At 45.7% G+C, this 23564-nt stretch overlaps 1 protein-coding gene across 4 annotated transcripts in view; it reads right to left on the bottom strand.

Moving 5' to 3' along the window:
• The window catches only part of ZMAT4 (zinc finger matrin-type 4), a 2593958-nt gene that overhangs the window by 242079 nt on the left and 2328315 nt on the right, over nucleotides 1-23564 (bottom strand). The gene's annotated exons all lie outside the window — the stretch shown is intronic.

Raw genomic sequence — 23564 nt, 5'->3', positions numbered from 1 at the left:
TGCTGAGTTGGGGGGTTTGGGTCTGTATGGGTGCATATTTGAGAGTGTGTGTGCTGAGTTGGGGGTGGGGGGTTTGGGTCTGTATGGGAGCATGCTTGTGTGTGTTTGGGGCATAGTGTTTGGTTGGGGGTGAGGGGGCCATGGGGCATAGTGTTTGGTTGGGGGTGAGGGACAGGGGGCATAGTGTTTGCTTGAGGTGTGGGGGCCATGGGCATAGTGTTTGGTTGGGGGTGGGAGCCATTGGGCATAGTGTTTGGTTGGCGGTGAGGGACAGGGGGCATAGTGTTGGCTTGGGGGGTGAGGGACAGGGGGCATAGTGTTTGGTTGGGGGTGGGAGCCATGGAGCATAGTGTTTGGTTGGAGGTGAGGGGGCCATGGGGCATAGTGTTTGGTTGGGGGTGAGGGACAGGGGGCATAGTGTTTGCTTGCGGCGTGGGGGCCATGGGGCATAGTGTTTGGTTGGGGGTGAGGAACAGGGGGCATAGTGTTTGCTTGGGGGGTGAGGGACAGGGGGCATAGTGTTTGGTTGGGGGTGGGAGCCATGGGGCATAGTGTTGGGTTAGGGGTGGGAGCCATAGGGCATAGTGTTTGGTTGGGGGTGAGGGACAGGGGGCATAGTGCTTGCTTGAGGCGTGGGGCCATGGGGTATAGTGTTTGGTTGGGGGTGGGAGCCATGGGGCATAGTGTTTGGTTGGGGGTGAGGGGGCCATGGGGGATAGTGTTTGGTTGGGGGTGGGAGCCATGGGGCATAGTGTTTGGTTGGGGGTGAGAGGGCCATGGGGCATAGTGTTTGGTTGGGGGTGAGGGGGCCATGGGGCATAGTGTTTGGTTGGGGGTGAGGGGGCCATGGGGCATAGTGTTTGGTTGGGGGTGAGGGGACCATGAGGCATAGTGTTTGGTTGGGGGTGGGAGCCATGGGGCATAGTGTTGCACTCCAAGAGTGAACTCAATAATAAAGCTAAAACAGGCAACCCAAACAGCAAACTATAGCAGTCCAAAATAACGGAATGTCCAATCAAGGGGCAATAAAATATATATAATTTAATTAAACAGACGATATACAATAACTAAATCGAAATAAATGATAACAATGGAAAATGTGTAGTACAATATGTAAGTTTGAAATGCAATAAAAATCGTTACCCCTCAAAAACATATTCTTTTTCCATGTGTTTAATACAATTTGGGGGTTGAAAAAGCCTCCTGACATGTCCCGCCTACCGCCCCGCCCACTTTTACTTTTCAGCCCACTATAGCCCTCATTTAAGGTACTTTCGGCCCTCTGTCAAAATCAGTTGTGCACCCCTGTTCTAAAGGGTCAAAATGTAACTACAAAAAATGGTGGCATAACTTTGGTGCCTGGGCAATGTGCTAGGCCCTGAGCAAGGACACATGTGTACTCTGATTTTCTTATTGGGGCGTGCGGCATGGCCGAAGTCTTAGGTTTGAATGGGAAAAAATATTCTGTTTGCGGCTACAGCCTAAATACTGGATTGGATTAACACAAAGATGCATGAGGAGCATCAGCACGGACCTGAAAGCAAATCTGTCTTGGTTTTATTTTTCGAATGTGTCAAAATGTAAGTCCTAAAAATAGTGACATAGCTTTGGTGCATGGACAGTATGATTATAAGCACAGTAAGTGAAAACATATCTTAAAGTAAAACATACAAATGTAGTTTATTTCGCATTCCCCTTAGAAGAAAGTATGCAATACAAAATAGCAAATACAAAATAGCAATGGACTTTAAAAAAAAAGTTATGAACAAAAATATCTTGAACTGGGAACATGAAAAGCTGAGTAAAATACTGGTAGCCAAATACTTGAGCAAGTTTACCAACCTCAAAAAAGCCCAAGGGGTTGTGTCCGCCCACTGAAAAAAAGTAACGCTGTCCACCCACACTTGTCCTTACAGGTGCCCTGAAAAGCAGACAAAATGATAGGGCAATACCTGCACCAGTGTCCTGAATTGCAAACTCTGTTTCCACATCATGGACAAATATTCATTCCTTCCTTGCCCTCTCATCATTTCCCCTCCTCACCCCCATGTTTGGCTTTCAACAATACTCTGATTTATAAAGCGTCACTCAAATATATAAATCCTTATAGAACTATGTTAGGCAAAAAGTTGTGGCATTACCCCCCCCCCAACCCACCAGAATGCAATTTAGCAAAAGGTATAATGGTCTCTGAGTGCAAAACGTTCAAGGACTGACAGTAGCATGGTTTAGAAACAAATAATGTGGAACCAGTGTGTTATAAAATATTTAAAACTAATTTTAAAAAACTACATCATTCGGGACTGTGGACTGTCTCCCATCCATGCAGTAAACGGGACTAAATCTCCTTAGTTTCAAAGCGACAAAGCATCCAGCCCCCTTAGGACATTTTCTCTAAGGGGTCATGCAAAGTGGGCTCATTTATTAGATAACATGGCCTTGGGGGGATGACCCCTTCCTCGCTTTGAAGCTTAGTAGGGTTCATCCCATTTACTGCAGGGATGGGAAGCCCACTGTTGCAATAAACATATATATTTTTTTTAATCATTGACTGGGAGACTACATATACCAGAATGCAATTCAGCAAAAGGCATAAACATGCTCTCTCAGTGCAAAACTTTTAAGGGCTGACAGTAGCATGGTTTTAAACAAAAAAATAAATTGGATGCCCATTTGGTGGCCCTTCCATGCAGTAACTAGGACTGAACCTGCCTGGCTTCAAACCCCGACCAACCCTGCTTAGCTTCAAGCAAGGAAAGGCACACCCCGTTTCTCTAAGTGCTCTTGTAACTTGTGGCTTATTTATCAGGCAGCATTGCCTGAGGAGGCTGGCCCCTTCCTCACTTTAAAGCTAAGCAGTGTTTGTCCTGGTTACTGCATGGATGGGAGACCTGGATGGCAATCATGGCACTAGCCATGTGTTTTACACCAGACGTCACTACGGCTGTCAAAATATATGCCCCCCCCACAGAAATGTAACCATGGGCACAGACCTACTCTTACCCATGGCAAACCGCAGTTTTCTTGTAGCCCTGAATATAGCTGCAAATATCGGCAAAATGGCTGGAAAAAAATGCTTTCTTGCCCCTGCAGGCACTCAACTACAGCCCCCCTTTTTTATGCCTGCACCCCCCATTACCCAGATGGCCTCTTCACTTCCCCGGCCCTCTCACTTGCTGCCACAACACATGCTGTTTCTGTGACAGTTTGCTTTGTGATGTTGGCTATTCGAGGCTATAGCTGAGGCTACAGAAAGCTTTGTGTTGCAAACTCAGTCCCTAGACCTGGTACCGTCTAGCTACCCCCTCCCCTTGCCTGTTGGAATTTGCATGTTTTGTGACCTGCAAATGTATTTTTGCCTAGGTTTTTTTTTCCCATATCCTCAGCTATAGCTGCAGTCATCTCGCGCATCAGAAGAAAAACAAGATGGCAGCTGTATCATTTCTAAGAACAAACAGTTCTGCATAAATCGCAGAGAAATAGCTATTTATTTTTGAAAAGGGAGCACCCCCTTCTCCATCAAATATTTAAACAACTGCTGCTCAGAATTACCCAAAACCACGCATGGATCGCGAGTCAACACTTCGTGCCAAGTTGTTTTGGACCTGGTCCAAATCCATACAGCGGTTTGGGCTGTGCGCTTTGGCAAACATTGACCGTGTTTGTCTATGGGAAAATGAATTGGAAGTAGGCCACACTTTATTAAAAACTTTTTTATTTTTGAACAAATCTTTACGAAATTTTGCAGTGTGCGGAGGCCCACGAGTCCTTAATAACTTTCCAAATTTCATTCACATCTGTTACTCGAATCAAAAGTTATTAACAATAGAATTCTGAGGGATTCCTATCTAAGTCCGACACGCCTTAACTAAAGATCATTGTTGAATGCTGCGCACTCCCAGGTCTTGTTTTGCACAAATGGAAAAGAACGCACAGCAAGTCAGTCCTATTCCTTTTCAAAAGTGCTATTTGGATTTAATTAAAAGTACCATATTGGCAAACTGACCGGCGTGCAATGCAATAACAACAAACAACAAACAACTAGCGCGTTTCGCCAAAACTGCTTCTTCGTAGTTCTGTGGACTAATGCGTATCTGTCTTTTTTATGGTGGTCTTAATGCATTTAGGGATACCAGTCCTCTTTCTCTTTTTTTGTTCCTACTGCATTTGTTTTATGATATTTTGTTTGGTGCCATCTTGGGTCGATAGATTCTGCTATATCCGGCATCTATTTTTTTTTCTTTTTTTGTTTATGCTTTGTATCGTGCATAGCTTATTTTTGCTCTTCGTTTGATTATCCTTATTTCGGGGCATGTATCTCTTTTATCTCTCAACCTTTTACTTTATCAGTTATCCATGAGCCGTGCTTTTGATTTATCTTGGACACATTTATTTTTGCTTGTTCGTCTACATAGCCACCTTTCTGCGTTAGATATTTCGCAGATTTTCCAGATAACATGTGTGTCTTTGTAGTTGTCCATGTTTGATAGGGTGCTACTTGTAATGCTTCCTGTTTGATTCCTGAAATGCATATGTATTTCCTAAACGTTGATTTAACTGGTAATGTGGGGGACATGAAGAGAAATGGTTTATTTAGGGAGAGAGTTAATGGTGTTCAGGGCCGGACTGGGAACCAAAAGAGGCCCTGGAAAATGTTGTCAAAGTGGCCCAATATTTTGCTGAACGAGCGAGCATAGCGCGTGTGCCCAACACACTGTGCATTAGACATGCCACGAGACACCCGGTCCCGCACCAAAAGGGTGTTAGGAAACCTGCTAATATTAAGAGTAGGAGATTGAAATTAACAGGAAGAAGGAACACCTGCCCTCCCCTGCTTCCAAGATGGTGCCAACTGAAGGGTATTTCTAGGCACTTTAAAAGGGCTAGGGTCAATCCCCAGGCCATGAATGAGTCCGGTGTTGTCTTCCCCCGGACCTTCCTCTGGTTCTGTGTTAACTGACTCGTAGCTTGGGTCCTTTGTTGGGCCAAAGCACAGGTAGGCAAATACGAGCTGAGGCTGTTAGGGAAAATGGGCACCGTGAAATCAATGCCAACTGCTTAGTGCTTCTGGGGCCCCTGACCATGGCACGGTTGTCCCCCATGCCCTCTCCAAGCCTAGCCCTGGGCTCTGGCAGATGTAGGCCCCCAGGGTGTGTGGTAGTCACTAGTCACATTCTGTGAAGATTTTCATTGGATCTGCTATTTGCTCTCACTCTAACTGGCTTTGTGAGGGAAGATGAAAACTCTGTACACTTGTCCCTCCAAATGCTTTCTGTGCCAGCAATGTGTTCAAACAGATAGGAACTATGTGAACATGATTCTGAGGGTCCTCTCAATGGGTTAACGTGTGCAGGGGATAGGAGCTATGTGTAAAGGCTTCTGAGAGTGCTATCAATAGCACAGGGTGTGCACAGAGGTAGAGGCTGTGTGTACAGGCCCCTGAGAGCACTCATACAACAGTAACATGTGTACAGGGTGATGGGGGCTATGTGTAGGCGTCTGAGAGCACTCTCAATAGCCCTGTGTTAGTAGGGAGGTAAGCGCTATGTGTGCTCCCCTGAGAACGCTCTCAATGGCCATGTGTCTTTATAGAGGTAGGTGCTATGTTCACAGGCATGAGAGAGAGCTCTCAAGTGATCTGTATGAATGTAGGAGCTATGCACACATGTAAGTGCTCTTGTGGGTGAAGGGAGGTAGTAGACATGCATAGAGGTGTGGGACTGCTTGCATGGGGTCTGGGTATGAAGGGATGTAAACAGAGTCCTGGGGTGTTCCTAGTGACGCTGTGTGTGCACGCTTGTAGGAGTCATGTGCACAGGCCACTAATAACTCTGTGTTGTGGGGTATGCATGGCAGTAGGTGCTATGTACACAGCAGGACAGCTGCGTGAACACATTATACCTTAGAGGCAGGCAGGCCAAGGGCCAGTGCCACGCCTGTTTGCCCAAAATCCACAGTGCACAACGTGCAGGAAACTGTATGAAACACACATGACGTGATTTAGGCTTGGTGCCCCAGCCAGCTCCTGAGGGTGTTTGGGGGGAGCTTCTGTGCTATTAATTCCCACCAGGCTTTGTGGATGTGCTGCAGAGGCAGGGCACTGGGCACGTGCATTAGACAGGTCCCTGGATTTGAAACACAGCAGGCAAAGTTTGTGTGACAGGGCAGTGTGCAAAGAACGGGCAGACAATGTGCACAAAGGCCTGCCTCAGGGCACGCAATGCAAAGTGCATGGGAGGGAAACTAAAGTGCAATTATGCAATCCTCACTGTGCAAGGATTGGTCAAAGAGATCAAACTGTGGAAAGAAAGATGTAGGGACACTGAGTAGGTCATTGGTACAGGAAACGTAACCAAATGTGTAAAGTGCATCCACTGCATACATACTATGTTCAAGGGCCAAGAAGAATTTTGGCCTGTACCCATTAAAAAACGTTTTGTGATGAATCATTCCCATTGCGTAATAAACAGACTTTGGGACACTGTGTAATGCTAATGCCCATCCATTACTCAGTTATGTGATGCCAACGCATGAATTGCAAAATATACACGCAGGGGGCACGCCTCCCGTGATTTGCACCATGCACACAGTGGAAATACACTCCTCCCATATAATTTGCAAAATGTGCATTTCGGAAACACACTTAGTAAGTGCATATGATATGACTGGTGATATACACGGACTTCAGGAATAAACGGACACCACACCCTCATGGCCAGTTGCACCCACGTGCCCTAGTTTCACTGGACCAAGTTGGTACATTTTACTGTTGGCTCTAGAAAATAGACTGTGGGGGCATGGGAAGGATCCAGAAGAGAGGAGGGCAGGTAAGCCTGGAGAGGAGAGGAAAGAAGGAGGTAAAAGTACCAGAGAAGAACTAGCAAGTGATGGTCACTCAGCAGTGTTACCCAAAATACTAATCCGAGTCTATCTGCCGTCCCCACTGCGACCTTGGCATGAACAGGCGTGTGCTCCTTCAAGGAGCTGACTTTGACACTCCCTTCTGACAGCTGTGGCTCTCCTCTGCCCCATTTCAAAATGTGCTCTGCGGACTGCGGAACCTGTTTCAATAACTCTAACAACTCAAGGACACCACTACAACACGTGGCTGTGTGGATTGCAAGTTAGAGCCACGGAAATTGTCTATCAAACCCCGACAAACAATATAAAATTATGTCAAAAAACGAAAGTCAGGAAAACACTGCCAAAATGTGCACATCAGTGAAAACCACAAACAAGTAAAAATGAACCTGCAAGTACGTTTTAACTATCATTTTACATTGGATAACATGGCAATGCACCCATTCATTTAACAAAGAATGTATGCGAGGATCAATCTGGCCTGGTGTGATACCCCAGTCAAGCAAATGGTGGCCTGATTCGAATCAGTGTCAGTGAATTGGCCATTGTGGATAGAGGTGGTGTATCCACAATGATGCTGAAGCAAGATAAGCAGATATTATGCATATTTCAAGCTCGTTAACATGTCTCCACGAATAACAGCAGCTGTACACTTATGTTTCCCATGTGCTTAGGTTTGTGTTAAGTGTAAATGGTCTGGGTATTCCATGTACTTGTGTTGTAGGTTCTTTTGTGAAGGGTGTGGTTGATTACTTTTCTCTATGTGGAAAGTAGGTCTTGTTTAAAGTGTTCTTCATGTGACACCAGCCTTGTATCAATCGGTGGCATCGTCGGGGGGCTTCATTGAACTCTCAACCTTAATAACACTCGTCCAGAGTTCGAAAATGTAACATCCAGTCACTTATGTGAAGTATTGACTCGGATTAGTGTTTTTTAGATTTCAGTTTTTTTTCTTCCCTTTTTTAGCCAGTGCTTCAGTGAAACGTGCCATTCAGTAAGTTACACTACATCCATATCTTAATATGAGGATAGACCCCGCGTTAAGCCTGCAGGCAGTGGCATTACATTGCCCCTCGTGAGCAACTACACTCAGCAGAAGATACAATGGGAGAGTGGGGCACTCAGCACGCAAAAAAAATTCTTACCTTTCAGTCGGCAGTCTGGCTGCTGCCCTCAGCCTCAGCCACAGCCTCCCTCGAGTCGCCTCCTGCTTCTGCTGTCTGCGGATGGATTAGGGTGACCAGATTTCCAAAACGAAAAACTGGGACGACCAACAACATAAAAGAGGGAGTAACACGTTGCAGCCCACCAATTACCGCCCCTCCCCAACCAGTGGCGTAACACATGGTCTGGGGGCCCCCTGCAAGCCATGCTGAGGGCCCCCCCAACTCGGCAACAAATCACGGGTCGCGCCACACGCTGGGCCGGCCTAGATTACCACGCTTGCACAATACGCACAAACGTGTTGATGAAGGGGTATACCACACACTGCACTAGGAGAAAGATATAAATATGTGTTTTAATGCTATATACAGCACACTTTTGCCTAAAAAGCCACAGTGTTTGGTATTGTTGTGTAGGGTAACAGCAATCCAATACATGCAAGTCACCAACAGTGTACATGAACATTAATGCTTTTAAAAATGCCATGCCACAATGAAAACATGCCCAGCTGGCTGCACAATGTAGACCAGTGTAGACACATAATAACATTACAGTAAAGCATGCCAGGCCACATTAAGACATGCCTAGACTGGTTGCACCAAAATGCCAGTCGAAGTAATAAGACTCATAAAGAAGAGAGCACACATTCAAGCCTGCGTCTCTGCGGCCTCTAACAACACAGCCAAACTCTTTAAAATCTGCAAGGAACTGGCCAATCCTGTTGCGGTTTCTACCTCTCCTGTTCCCTCAACAGGTCCTCTGTACAGCTTTGGCCTCTCGCTTCTCTGCTAAAACTCAGGACATCCTGTCCACTATCTCCTCTTCCTCTCCCTCTTCCTCTCTCGGCTCCCTTTGGCCATCTCTCCCTCTCCTCCTCCTTTCTCCTCTTTCTCTCTAACACCTGACTAGGTTTCTAGACAAGTCCCACCTATGGAAGTGTCGGCGAAACAGGTGCTCGCCTGCTCCTCCAGAACCATTAAGGACCACATTGACACCCTTGATCCATTTCTGTAATCATACTTTTGCCACCGGAACTTTCCCCTCTCCCAAACTCTTGGAAAAGCTGGCCAACTGCCAGCTTACACTCCAAACTGAATCTGTTGGTTGTCTCCATGACCATCAGTCTGGCTTAAGAGCTGCCAGAGGCACTGAAACTGCTCTCCTGATCACCTGTGAAGATCTGATCTCTAACCTTGATTCCAGCATTCCTTCTGTCCTCATTATCCTGGAACTTTCCTCTGCTTTCGACATGGTCAACCATGCCATCCTGATCAATTGACTCTGTGAGAACCTGGGCATCATGGATCAGGCCCTGGAGTGGCTGACCTCCTTCCTCTTGGACCGCCCCTCCCAGGTCCGACTTGGTCCCTTTCACTCTGTCACCTCTCTCTACATGTAGCGTTCTCCAGGGCTTTATCCTCTCACCCTGGTTTTTCAACCTCTACTTGGCCCCTTTGACCCACCTAATCACTACCTTGTCCTCTAATTTACAGTGTTATGCGGATGACACTCAGCTTTCCTTCAGGCTCCCCTCAGCCTCTCCTCTCTCGCTCATTCCTGGTGTCATCTTCAACTCCACTCTCTCTCTCTCCTCACATCTCGGATGTAGCCATGAAATCCCACTACCAGCTGCACCTCCTCAACGGGACTCTTACATTTTTCACTTTCCCCCAGAAGCTCACTGTCTCCAGACCTCTGGTTCTCTCTAGGGTGGACTACTGCAACAGCCACTTTCTCAATCTGCCTTCCCCTACTCTCCGCCCTCTGCAACTAATCCAGAACAGGACTGCGAGACTTATCCTTGGCCTCAAGCCCAGGGACTGTATCTCTCCAGCCATGAAATCTCTCCACTGGCTCTCGGTGGCTGCAAGGATCAAGTTCAAGACCCTTTTCATAGTCCACAAGGCTTTCTGGGGCTGGAATACGCACTACATCCAACGCTATCTGCCAAAATACCTTCCTTCTCAAGCCCTAAGGGTTAGATGCTTCTCCAGGCAGAGAGTGGGGGATGGGTAGATCCTTCTCCCCTGCAGGTGCCTCCCTCTGACATGGCCTCCCTGACCCTCCCAAACTTTAGCCGGACCACCTGACGCTCTGGAAGCAGCTCAAAACGTTCCTCTTCTCCTCAGCTTTCTCTCTCTGCCTCCCCTGCTGACCTACCTGTCCGCTGTACCAACTGGTTGCTTGGCTACCCTCTGTCTCACTGAGTCCAGGCTCTTTCTTGATCAGTCACCCTTGCACTGCCTCCAGGCCTACCACGCATTTAGGGGCTGTAACTTTTACCCTACAGTCCCTTGTTCTCCTTGCACTACCCAGAGACACGCTGCCCTGGAGGCACTTACTCAGAGCATTGCTGCCGTGTTTTCCCCTCCCCTCTCCCTTGCACTTCCCCCCTCCCTTTCCCCTTGCACTTCTCGTTCTCACACTTGCAAGATCTGAATGACACAAGGCTTACTAAGATCATTTGTCTTGTCCTCCCTCAGTTTTCCCTGTCTTGTCGTGCCTAAAAAAGCTTGTGTACAGGTGTGTTATATATGACTTATTATATCATAACATATCATTTTATCACAGATGCCCAGAAAAATATACAGTGCCGCAGTAAGAAACGGCTAGAGTGGCAGAACCCAAATGTCAGTCTAGCCAGGAATTACACTTAGCAGGACTGCTCTATCAGAAATGCCCAGTCACAAAAAAGTCATACCAAACTGAGGAATGACTAGACTGGCCTCTCTAGCCACTAATGCCACATATCATGCCTGCATAGCATGGACATGGGCAACCATTATGATTTATTGCACAACCCCACGCCCTACACATCCCTTCTCCCTCCCACCCCCTACCCCAACCTCCAAAATCAGCTCATTGGCCCAGAATTACCTGCATGTCCCTCTTCCTTGTCCCAGTGCTTACGTATGAGGCTCCTTGCCTCACTGGTAAGTACTGGGATGGGGCAGAGTGGGACTAGGAGTAATGAAGATTACAGGTAGCTAAGTCAGGCATTACCTTCATGTACCTCTACCGTATCCCTGTACTTGTGCATGAGGCATAGTGTCTCATACACAAGTACTGGAATGAGGAAGAATAGGCATAGGTGAAAGATGATTACCAATAATTAATTAATTAATCAAGGCATTAAACACAAGTAGTGGTGGAACACCATTGAGCTGACTGGGTTTCAGCTCTCCTCCCCCCACTGAAATTGTGGGCTATGTTGACTTGACCTGGCTGACCTACAGAGCAGTTGCCGGACAGAAAAGGACACAGATGTTAAACGGCACCTGGGTTTTGCCGTTAACAAGGGCCCGGTCCAGCAATTACTAATGTACAGCATTTCACTGTTAGTACCTGCATTCAAATACCAAATGTTTTAAGCAATTGAAATTGTGATGTGGGTTTAGTACTTGCTTGCCAGGGGAGTGATTGGAAGGGTAGAGAGGAAACAGGAGACCAGTCATTCTCACAGCAGTCCATAAGTGGGTGCTTTAGACCTAAAGGAGAGATTTAACTGCTTGTAACATTGAAGCTGCACTAGAATAGTCTCATTAAAATGCGTAAAGAAGTTAGATGCCGCCACATAAATACGTTTTCTCCGCCCCACCACACGTGAAGTTAGCGCCTCTCCCAACATTTGAAGGGTTAGCCTCCCTGAAATGTAGGTTTTGTTGTGCCCCTGAACACAAGCACGCACACCATTCACCATATATACACACACACACACCCAGCCATCCATATATTTAAGAGTGTACTCTTTCACCATACAAGAACACCCAGGCAGCCACCCGTACATTTAAGTGTTCTCCCTTTCACCACACAGCCACACACACCCAGCCACCTGCCCATACATTTAAGTGTGCACCCTTTCACCATACAGGCACACCCAGGCAGCCACCCATACATTTAAGTGTAAGTGTGCATCCTTTCACCATACATGCACACCCAGCCACCCATACATTTGTGTGCACCCTTTCACCATACACTCACACCGTCAACTATACATTTAAGTGTGGACACTTTCACCATAAAGGCACACCCAGGCAGCCACCCATACATTTAAGTGTACATACTTTCACTGTACACACACACACACACACACACACGCATAACCAGCCACCCATACATTTGTGTGCACTCTTTCACCATACACTCACACATGCACACGTCATGGGTTGAGGGGAGCCATAATGCTTCAAAAATTCATTTGGCCTCATTAGGACCCTGGCGGTGACAGTATGAACGGTGGCGGTAGGGCATCGGCACCGTTCATACTGTCCCGCCGCATTATGAGTTCTGCTCGCAGGTTCCCGACAGCCCGCCAGGTCCCTGGCGGGCTGTGTGGCACCAGCGAGCATAACTCGTAATTGCGCCGTCACCGTTAACAACGGTGCCGGCACAACCATGCTCCCCACCCCCATTCTGCCCTATAGGGGGATCGTGAGCCCGGCAATACCGCCACCCACGAATGGGAAATTACCGGCCCATTCAGCTTGTAATGGGCCGGTTATTGCCTATTCGCAGGAGGCAGTGCCATGCTCGTAATGAGGCCGATGTTTCTTTTTGAAGTCACTCTGACTTCATAAAGAAATTATTTCTGTTAAGGACTAAACCATAATGGAAATAATTTCTTTATGAAGGCAGAGTGACTTCAAAAGTTTATTTTTGAAGTCATAGGCTTCCCCCACCCCATGACAGGGAGGCCTCCAGCCTAGGGTCTTCATGTCATGGGGTGGGGGTAGCCACCAGACTTTTTGTATTCACTCTGCCCTTCATGCAGAGTGAATTAAAAAGAAAATGTAAAAAGGTAGACATTTTTTTTTTTTTAACATAAGTGGGGCCCCCTTCCAGAACATGTGGTTGCGGGGCCCCCCACACCGCGGGGGGTGCAGGGACCCCTGTTATGCCATTGTCCCCAACACGCCCCCACAACCACCACCCAATCATATTTCCAGCACTTTTTATAAACTGTATATGATCTCATTTGTGCCGTTTTGTCTGTGAATCTTGGCATGTTAATTCAAAACAAGCGTTTGCTCTCATTCATATTATATGGCTTGCTGTACAGCCATTTTCAATGCAGTCTCTGTGGCACAGTCAATAAGTGCTGTGACTTGTACCTGAAAGTTTGGGGGTTCGAGCCAATCCTCCAGCTCCAACATGCTGAAGTGTAAAATACAATTTTAATTACCATAATCGTGGCGCTTCTGCACCAAAGAGGCCCTGCTAGACAGAGGCCTACCGGGGGATGTCCCGGTGTCCCGGTGGGGCAGTCCAGCCCTGATGGTGTTTTCCGTGGGTAGTGCCTCAAAATTCTTGAATTATTTAAAGTGCATTGTGCTTGTCTTTGCTTCCTTGCTGCACAATATCTTCTTTTAGTGTCCACAATACCTATGTTTTCAGTGCCATCCTGCTGGTAGTGCCTTATTTGGAGAGAGGGTTAAAGTTGCTATCCATGCATAATGCCTTGAAGTTTTTGAATTATTTAAAGTGCATAGTTCTTATTTTTGTTACCTTATGAGCCATGTCCTTTGATATCCAAGTGCCATTATTCTCTTTGCCATGCTTGGTATGCCTCATGCTTTTTTGGTACCTTTTACCTTTAACATTTTAAATTAACCACAGGAAGTTACCTATTAGTTGTGCATTGTTGTTATGTTTTCCATCGGAAATCTCTATTGTTCCTTAAAATATTTTCATTAAGTCATATTTATTCCAAATTTTTGAATGTCAATTATATTTAGCATGGCATCAAAAAGGCGCTTTGTGTCTCTAATTATTGTAAATTACATGATCATGTTTCCTTACAGTTCTTAAGGTGCAAAGTGCATTTTAAGGTGCCTTAGTTGATGCCTGGCTGCTTCTTCTCTGTATTATTTGTATTCTTTGGCCTTTCTCATGCTGCTTATTCATACAATCATAAAATGCTGTGAACTTGTTATCTTTCCCCCATTTGCCACCTTTAATCTTCTTTTCTTTTTAATTTCAATAATATTTATCTTTTGGATGTTCAATTATATCACAAGCTATTGGTGTCTCCAATCTGTCTTTTAAATTGTTAAATGTTGACATACACCCTAAAGTGAAATTTAAAAATATATTCTTTCAATGTTTTTGCTTTTAGCCTTAGATCTTCATTGTTAGGCTTCTTTGAGGATGGCAGTTTTTTCTAACTCTTATTTTTGTTCTGTGTCGGCTTCTGTATTTCCTCCTGGAAAAGCTGGCCATCTCCCATCTCAATCTCCATACATAATCTGTTGGTTGTCTCCATGACGATCAGTCTGGCTTTAGAGTGGCCAGAAGCTCGGAAACTGCTCTCCTGAACACCTGTGAAGACCTGCTCCAAAATCTCTACTCTGGCCTTCCTTTTTTCCTCATCCTCCTTGATCTGTCCTCTGCTTTCGACACAGTCAACCACCCCATCCTGATCAATCATCTCCGTGACTACCTGGGCATCACCGACCAGGCCCTAGCCTGGTTGACCTCCTTCCCCTCTGATCAACCTTCGCAAGTCCAACTGGGGTACTTTTTCTCCACCATCTCTCTCTCCACATGTGAAGTTCCCCAGGGCTCTAACCTCTCACCCTAGCTCTTCAACCTTTACTTGGCATCTCTGGCCTATCTCATTTCTACTTTCTCTCCTAACTTTCAGTGTTGTGCGGATGTCACTCAGCTCTCCTTCAGGCTCCCCTAAGACTCCTCTCCTCTCTCGCTCATTCCTGATTATCTATCCACGATTCAGGAATGATGTGCATCTAATGATCTCTGCCTGAATGCCAATAAGACTGAAATCCTTCTCATTGGGACTCCTGCTTCCACTTTCCTTCTTTCATTCTGGCTGCCCTCCATGGGCCCTTTAACCGCACCTTCCATTGAGGCAAAAAATCCTGGTGTCATCTTCGACTCCACCCTCTCCTTCTCTCCTAACTTCACGGATGTCTCTTAGAAGTCCCACTACCAGCTGCACCTTCTCAGAGGTATTCTTCTTTTCTCACTTTTCCCCAGAAGCTCACTGATTCCAGATCCCTGGTTCTCTCGAGGCTGGACAACTGCAACAGCCTCTTTCCAAATCTACCTGCCTCTACTCTTTGCCTTCTGCAGCTAATCCAGGACAGGACTGAGAGACTTGTCCTTGGCCTTAAGCGTAGGGATTGAATCTCTCCACCCCTGAAATTTCTCCACTGGCTCCTGGAGCCTCTGCATTGTCCACAAGGCTTTCTGGGGCCAGGGACCACACTGCATCCAACTCTCTCTTCCTGAGCACTTTCCTTCTCAAGCCCTCCGATTTTCCACCTCCAATGCTCTGAAGGTCAGATGCATCTCCAGGCAGAGAGTGGGGGGTAGATCTCTCTCCTCGGCTGGCAACTCCCTCTCTAACAGCCTCCCTGATATCCTATTGCAATTAATTTCTCCAGAATTGTGTACAACTCCTTGTCAGCATTATGGCCATTCAGTGTTTTCATATCCAAGTCCACAATGTATCTCACTTCTGTTCAACAAAGTTTCCTCTCTGTCTCCTCCTCGTGGATGATCTTGGATGTTGTACAGAACCAAGTATTTAAGTGGGGTCGGAACGCCCCAGTGAGTTTCCTGGAAATGCTTGGCCAATGGGTCATTTGGACCATTATTTCTCATAGCGCAGATATGTTGCAAAATCTGCAATTTTGCCATTAGTTTTGTGCTGCTGATGTATCATTTGCTGTATCCACATTGAATTACATAGATAGCTAAATTGCTTTGGAATGTTAGATGTTTAATGATTGAAATCGTTGCTTTAGTTCTTGGATGTATATATTGTTTGGCATTCATTCCATAATGACATGCTTAGTGCATTTCAAAAGCCTTTGATGGGTCCCAGCATCCAGGTTTGCCAGGTTATGTCTGTTTTTTCTTTGAAAAAAGGAAGGTATCAGTGTGATCTTATAGATGCTGATTTCAAATGCGTCATTTGGACTTTTTCTTCCAAGAGTGGTCCTATGTCTGGATCCGCTTTGAGAATCGTCTTATGGGAATCCAAGGTTTTTCTTATTCCCATTGCTTGGATGTTGTACGTTGTAATACATCTCAAGTGTCTGGTTGCTTCTTATGATTTATATCTTTGTGAGAGGGTCCTCTCTATTTCGAGTTCTAGCTTTGTCACATGCCTTCTCCACACTGTCCTCTGTGTAACCTCGCTCTTGCAATTGTGTTGCTGTCATCTTTGCATGCTTGCCAAACTCTATATGTGTGTGGAGCAATTAATCCAATTTCTAATCATATCCCTGCATGGGATGCTGTGTTGTAGTGTTTTTGGAAAGCAGCTTTGGGCATGTGCCAACGAGTTTGTTTTCATACACTTTCTATGTGTTGTGCTCTGGTGCCATTTATTTTCCACGTATACTGCGACATCCAGGCATGCAATTTTTTGCCTATCAAGACGGTCTGTAAATTGGAGATGTTATCGATTTTGGTTAACTAGTTGCACACAATTTAACCATTCACTTGTATACATTTATTTAAATTGTAAAGAGTAGCTTTTGAGTACGTAATCTCTTTCAGGCAAGACACTTGTTTAATTTTAATTTTAAACACAAATGAAGGAATTATACCTGGTGGCAGGAACGACGTTTCGTGAGAAATGCTAAATAAGTTGAGCAGTGTTATGTAACTGGCAGATCGAAAGCCAAGCAAAGGCACCGGTTGACATGCGTGAAGCAGCTGTGGCATGACATTGTGTTACCAAGGCACGTATGCAGAAGTTCCTGCACCTGCGAAAAAACAATAATTTCACATTTAATTCCGCATGAAAATTGTTACAGCCCAAATGCAGGGACATGTGATTGTGCGCTTTCTTTTACAGGGTGATGCTGAGAACACTGAGCCACTTTTCACCTCCACTAACCATGTGTTTGCGGCAGGTTTCTTGAAATGCATTGGCTGCAAATGTTTGTTAAGACCTGCCCAAAGGGCCTAGTAACGAGAACAAAACAAAGGACGCATTAAGCGGCTTATTTTGTCGGTTTACTCGGACATATGATTCTGTAAATAAAGTGACTGATTTGAGTTTCCTATACTTCTTATCACCTGCACTAACGTGGTTTGTAACCAGAAACAAACAGTATATTCCCAAAACAGTACAACTAATATTAAACAGAGAAAATGAAAGCAAAAGGAACGAAACAAAAACAAATATAAAAAACGACCAATTAAAATGAATATATATATGTGTGTATATTTTGAAGGAGGTGAGATTCGATCCCAGCTTCATGGCAGCTATTTTTAGTTTGGGCTTTTAGGTGGCAGAGCCAGCTATTAGCCACAGCTATTGTATTAGATTACAGATAGGGAGAAATGGCATATGAGGAGGGACACTAAGCTTGAAGGTTCGGTTTGCCCACCCATTGACTGCCCATGGCCATTCTAACCCCTATGGCCATTCTCTCCCAATTCCGGCCCCTCTCCACCCAAAACACCCCCTCATGGGAATTCCCTGAGCTTGCTTTAGTCAAGCCTTGGAATCATCAAACTTTGCACTCGAAGTGCCAGCCAGTGTTTTTTCAAAGCAATTTTCTGAGAGTTAGTCACTTAATTGGAGCTGTAAACAGCTACTGGTCTGCCATCAATCACTCGATTCATAAGCACTATGTGTGTCCTTCACTGAAGTCCTGTTAAAAATAAGTAGTGGCAAAGCCAACAGTGTTGGCTTTTGTATCAGTATTAGGCATTTGACAGGAATTGCTATTATATGCCCTGGTGCTCACATCACTTTGCACCTGCTACCCACGTTAGCCAGTCAAATCATTAAGGCAGCGTCTTGAAAGTGTCTTCCCCATGCCTACACAAATGCCCAAACTGTCGGCATTGCCAATGCTTGATTGACAGGTTATTAGCCATTCCACTTCACTACAAATGATGTGACTTTGAATCCCATAAAAAAGTAAATAAGCTGTAACATAGCCAAGCACATTATCAAAATCAAATGCATGAGCAGTGGAAAAATGAATACATGCGTCGTTTTATGCCATGTCATGGCTTTTCTTCGATTTCTATGAGTAGCTTCTTGGTTGTTTGTGCGCTAACTTGCGCGCCATTTAATATTCTTCCTTATATCACTCCCATTTACAAGCCACTTACAAAATGCAGGTGAACACAGGCAAATACCCTCCTTTTCAGTGCAAACTACTAACATCATCCTAACGCTAAACCTCAACTACCGGTTTCAGGGGTAGAATTCCTCGGCCAACTCTAGAGCCAAACTAGCTATAAAGGCAGACCTCATTCTTAATACACTGAATAGGATACCAACACCTGCAGTCTGCGCCCGATACACATACCTCAAAAGCCCTCACCAAAACACACTGCATGCATCAACGCAAAATCAATAAAACAGTATCTGTACATCAACATCAGTAAACCACTCTTGCACTGCTCCCTCTGCTCTGACTAAGCAAACTCCACCCAGTTGCCTGAACGTCCAAACATGCCAATAGGCCGTGAAAGTGGAAAGGGTACTCCATGCAAAGCCCAGTAAGTAAGACTTTCCACCATGCAGCTAATGCTTCCAGGGTTCTGAAAATATCCCTGTCAGGTGTATAGTTTACCTTATAGATGACTTTTGGTTGTGGATACCATTCAGATGGAAAAAGAACAAAAAAAACGACGCGTGGATGCAAGTGCATGCTGTTGCAATTCAGGACACACATTGTTCTGTTGCATCCACTGCCAAGGCATGCTCCCTTACCCCATTATGTGTCCACTGCCAAAGCATTCTCCCAAACCATCTTCCATGTGCACTGCCAAGGCATGCTCCCTTACCCACATGCTGTGTCCTCTGCCAAGGCATGCTGCCAACCCACATTTTGTGTGCACTGCCAAGGGATGCTGCCAACCCACATTCCGTGTCCACTGCCAAGGCATGCTCCCTTACCCACATTCCGTGTCCACTGGCAAGGCATGCTCCCTTACCCACATTATGTGTCCACTGCCAAGGCATTCTCCCAAACCATCTTCCATGTGCACTGCCAAGGCATGCTCCCTTACCCACATGCTGTGTCCTCTGCCAAGGCATGCTGCCAACCCACATTCTGTGTGCACTGCCAAGGGATGCTGCCAACCCACATTCCGTGTCCACTGCCAAGGCATGCTCCCTTACCCACATTCCGTGTCCACTGCCAAGGCATGCTCCCTTACCCACATTCCGTGTCCACTGCCAAGGCATTCTCACAAACCACCTTCCATGTGCACTGCCAAGGCATGCTCCCTTACCCACATGCTTTGTCCTCTGCCAAGGCATGCTGCCAACCCACATTTTGTGTGCACTGCCAAGGGATGCTGCCAACCCACATTCCGTGTCCACTGCCAAGGCATGCTCCCTTACCCACATTCCGTGTCCACTGGCAAGGCATGCTCCCTTACCCACATTCCGTGTCCACTGCCAAGGCATTCTCCCAAACCACCTTCCATGTGCACTGCCAAGGCATGCTCCCTTACCCACATGCTTTGTCCTCTGCCAAGGCATGCTGCCAACCCACATTTTGTGTGCACTGCCAAGGGATGCTGCCAACCCACATTCCGTGTCCACTGCCAAGGCATGCTCCCTTACCCACATTCCGTGTCCACTGGCAAGGCATGCTCGCTTACCCATATTCCGTGTCCACTGCCAAGGCATGCTCCCTTACCCACATTCCGTGTCCACTGCCAAGGCATGCTCCCTTACCCACATTATGTGTCCACTGCCAAGGCATTCTCCCAAACCACCTTCCATGTGCACTGCCAAGGCATGCTCCCTTACCCACATGCTTTGTCCTCTGCCAAGGCATGCTGCCAACCCACATTCTGGGTGCACTGCCAAGGGATGCTGCCAACCCTCATTCCCTGTCCCCTGTCCACATGCTCCCGACCCACATTCTGTGTGCACTCCAAGGCATGCTCCCGACCCACATTCTGTGTGCACTCCAAGGCATGCTCCCAACCCACATTCCGTGGATGGGCTGATTCCCAAAGTGAATCTGGACCTGGAAATCATTGTGTGCGGGTGTATGACTCCATCCACTCACAGAATATGGGTATGTTTCCACTTGCGTGCCTTAAGGTTTCCAACTTCTGATTAGCTACACTTCCTGAATCTTTTTCTGCCACCGATGCGCTTGCACATAGCCTGCGAGAATCAATCCCTGTGCGCCTTTGTCCCCAATTGTGTAGCTGACATCAAGGTCATCATTATCTTATCCTCTATGAAAGTTTCACATTTCAATAGCGTAATAAAACAAACAATAATACTACAAAACGCCAGAGCTGTGATTGCATGAGAAAGTATACTGCTTCCAATGCTCCTGGTTTGTGGCGATAAAATACTGATAAAAACAGATAATTCTATCAAGAACAAAATACCCTTTACTCAAAAAAAATTGGAATGGAGAAGGGCTTGGTTTAGGTTATTATAGCTAATGGGGGTAGCGGGAGCAAATGGAGGGTAAAGTGGGAATTGGCATTTGGACCGACATTAAAAGAAGGGCGTCAAGATATGTGAACATGTTTAACATTGTTATACCGAAGATGTTCACGTCTAAACATAAATGGAACCATTTCTAGTTCTGATTTTGTCGGTAGCCATGATGGTGGAACAGAAAAACGGATTCATTCTTTCTCCTGCATACGTTTGTTTCTCCTCACCACAGATTGAAAAAGTGAGTGTATTTGAAGTCTGCAAGTGTATGCCAAGCAGTTACATATTCATTGGAGAGCCAAAGCTTAATGTGCTTCTCAGCTGTCTGATGTATGCCCTTTTTCGTAACTGAATCAGGAGACTTGAGTGAAAACCTAGTGGATGTGACAAAATGAGTTCTGCCCCGCAAAAGTAAAAGGATGAGTATTGGCTAAACCGCCTACTCAGCCGTCACAGTTCTGCAAAACAGGAGTGAACCAAATCATAAAGACGAAACAGGCACACTTTGTCTTTTGTGGTAACGTTGGCCGAGGGAAGGCAATACTCTCAATTAGGGGTGTCACGGTATTAGTTTTATGGCGGTACGATAACCTCCTTGCCAAATGACGGTATATCATGGTTATCGTGGTATAGTAGGTGGAGTTAACTAATCTGAACAAATATTTTCTTAAAAGGTCATACAATGTCAGATTTATCATCACAAACAAAACCAGGCAACCAGGGCCAGAATTGGGCTTTTCAACATACTTTCCACTGAAATGCCACCACTTGCTTCCACCAAAAAACACGTGTGGAGAGGAAAGGGGGCCGGGCGGGTGGGATCCCTGCTGCGACTGGCAAAACAAACTTAACAGCTTTTCTTAAGTGGTTATTTAGGTTTTTATCTCCCCCACTGGCTACTGGTGAAGATGAAAATGTTTCGATCTTGATAACCTGCATGCCACAGATCAATGGATGCTGATGGTAGTATGCGCTTGTGTGCACACACACACACGCACACACACTCTCTCTTTACATTACAGCCTTTAGTTTACTTGCAGGCCAAATGGTGTTCGGTAATCACAGACATGTTACCCTTTGGTATGGCAGCAGGGAATACCCGCAGAGATGAGTGAATTTCGCGGTGTGACTTATATGTAAATTCAATTGAAGAACCAGGGAAATCCCCATAGTCATATGGTTAGAAAACATTACCCATTATAAATATATAAACCGCAAATCCGCCAGCCCAAAATAAATCCTTTTCCTTCTTGGCACTGTATTTATTCTTCCTATCGTAATATATTGATTTTGTGTCAGGCACGTGTGGTTTACAGAATGGCATTAAAAGCTGCTCCAACTGAAACTACTTGTGCCAAAAAAAATACATTTATTTTTACATTGTGAAGTTCTTTAACTTACCATTAAGTCAATGCTTTTTAGTTAATTTACGGATACGCAGGCAGGATTTTTCAGCTGTAGCAAGGTAGCATTTTGAAACTTGTCTCTGCACATATTTAGCTAATTCTCCAGGAATCTAAGGCGGCTGCAGAATTGGTCTTTCATGGCGCTCACTCGTTGATCTCCTTGAATGAAAGAGTGACTAGTGGAAGTGTTATAATGCACATTTTGAGCAATGAGCTTCCTGCTCAGTCACAGGTCATCACTTTGAAAATTGTCCTCGACTTGCATTTTTTTGGAACCATATGGCATGGGCATTATGACCCCTTGCTGCGACAAAAAGTTTGTTTTGACTACTCTTCCTCCAATTAAAGGGAGAAAGGTCACTCATGTGCAGTCTGAAAGCCCATGTCGTTGTGTTTCTTTTGTCAAAATGTCATAGCCAACACACACGCCAAAAGGTTGTATAGTGATCTAATCACAATAGCGTGTTTACCATCTACCTGCTGTATTATGAAGGTTTGATGTCGGAGTCACCACTGACCATGTAATCCTAAAGCGACAGTGTTCAGTGGGCCTTTCTTGATTCTTGCAATACCTGTTCATTTACCTTCTTAATGATAGTGGCAAAAAAAAACTTTGAAAATGACAAAGTTAAAATATATACCGGCACAAATATGCCCTAGACCACCACCTCACAACAGCCCCATCATTACCGTTTTCCCCAGGTCTGAGTGCATTAGGACCCTTGTGATGCGAGTTCAGAGGGAGGAATGCTTTCATGGGTGGTGTCACAAATTGACAATAGACCTAAGAAATATTTCACCCCTGTTGCTCTGGATACTTCAAATTGAATGTAGAATCTGTCCTGCCTGCTTGAGTTCCAGTGCCATATGCAGAAGTCAGGTAGGTGAAGGATCAAGCCAAGCAACCACTCCAGTGCCAATGTGCAAATCCACACAGAGGACAGCAGGGGAGGGGGGCAGTTTATTTACTAGCAGAAAGCACTGCTAGGCCCAGTCTACAGCAGGGTCAGACTGGGGCATAAGAGATTGTCTCGGGGACCAACATTAAAGTGGCCCAGTTGCAAATGGGAATGCATTCCTTTTGGAACACTGTTTGAATAGTACCCAAGGGGGACATTTTTGATAAAATGTGATGCAAATTGTACATTTAAAAGAATATTTATTCAATAACAGTGGTCAAAAGTATTAGCTGCATAGTGAAGTCACTCATCAAACTGGCCCACTTTGGCCAAAAAAGTGCCCCACTTTGACCCAAAAAACTGGCCCACACAAGCCTTTTGCATGTTTGGTTCGGCCGTGGGCCTATTGCCCTAAAGGTCAGTCCACACCTGGTCTACAGAGCTAAAGTTGTTTGTGGACATGCATCAGAAGGGCATCCAGTTCATTCCCCCCTTTGAATTCTGGGATGTGTAGTTCCCCATCTTTCAAATTCGTGGGGAAACTACAAACCCCAGAATGCTAAGCTAAAACAGAACTGGATGGCTATCCGATCCATGACCATGAGAAACTTAAATTCCTTGAATCAAAACCTTGGGCTTCATGAATGCATGACTTCACTGTCCATTTTTTTTTTACAATTTGCACAGCCAGAGCAAGAGCTGTTCCAATGTGTGTTTGCTCAGTGCAATAGGACCTTAACTTACTGAACTAATGGCACATGATGCCGGGCCAGGCTGAATCGATACATTTCAGCTCATGCTAGCTGAGTAGTTGCTAAG

This window comes from Ambystoma mexicanum, chromosome 10 (genome assembly GCF_040938575.1).
Source record: "Ambystoma mexicanum isolate Mex_15411 chromosome 10, UKY_AmexF1_1, whole genome shotgun sequence".
NCBI lineage: Eukaryota > Metazoa > Chordata > Amphibia > Caudata > Ambystomatidae > Ambystoma > Ambystoma mexicanum.
The sequence above is the reverse complement of the archived record's forward strand: the minus strand, read 5'-3'. Positions and strand labels throughout refer to the sequence as shown.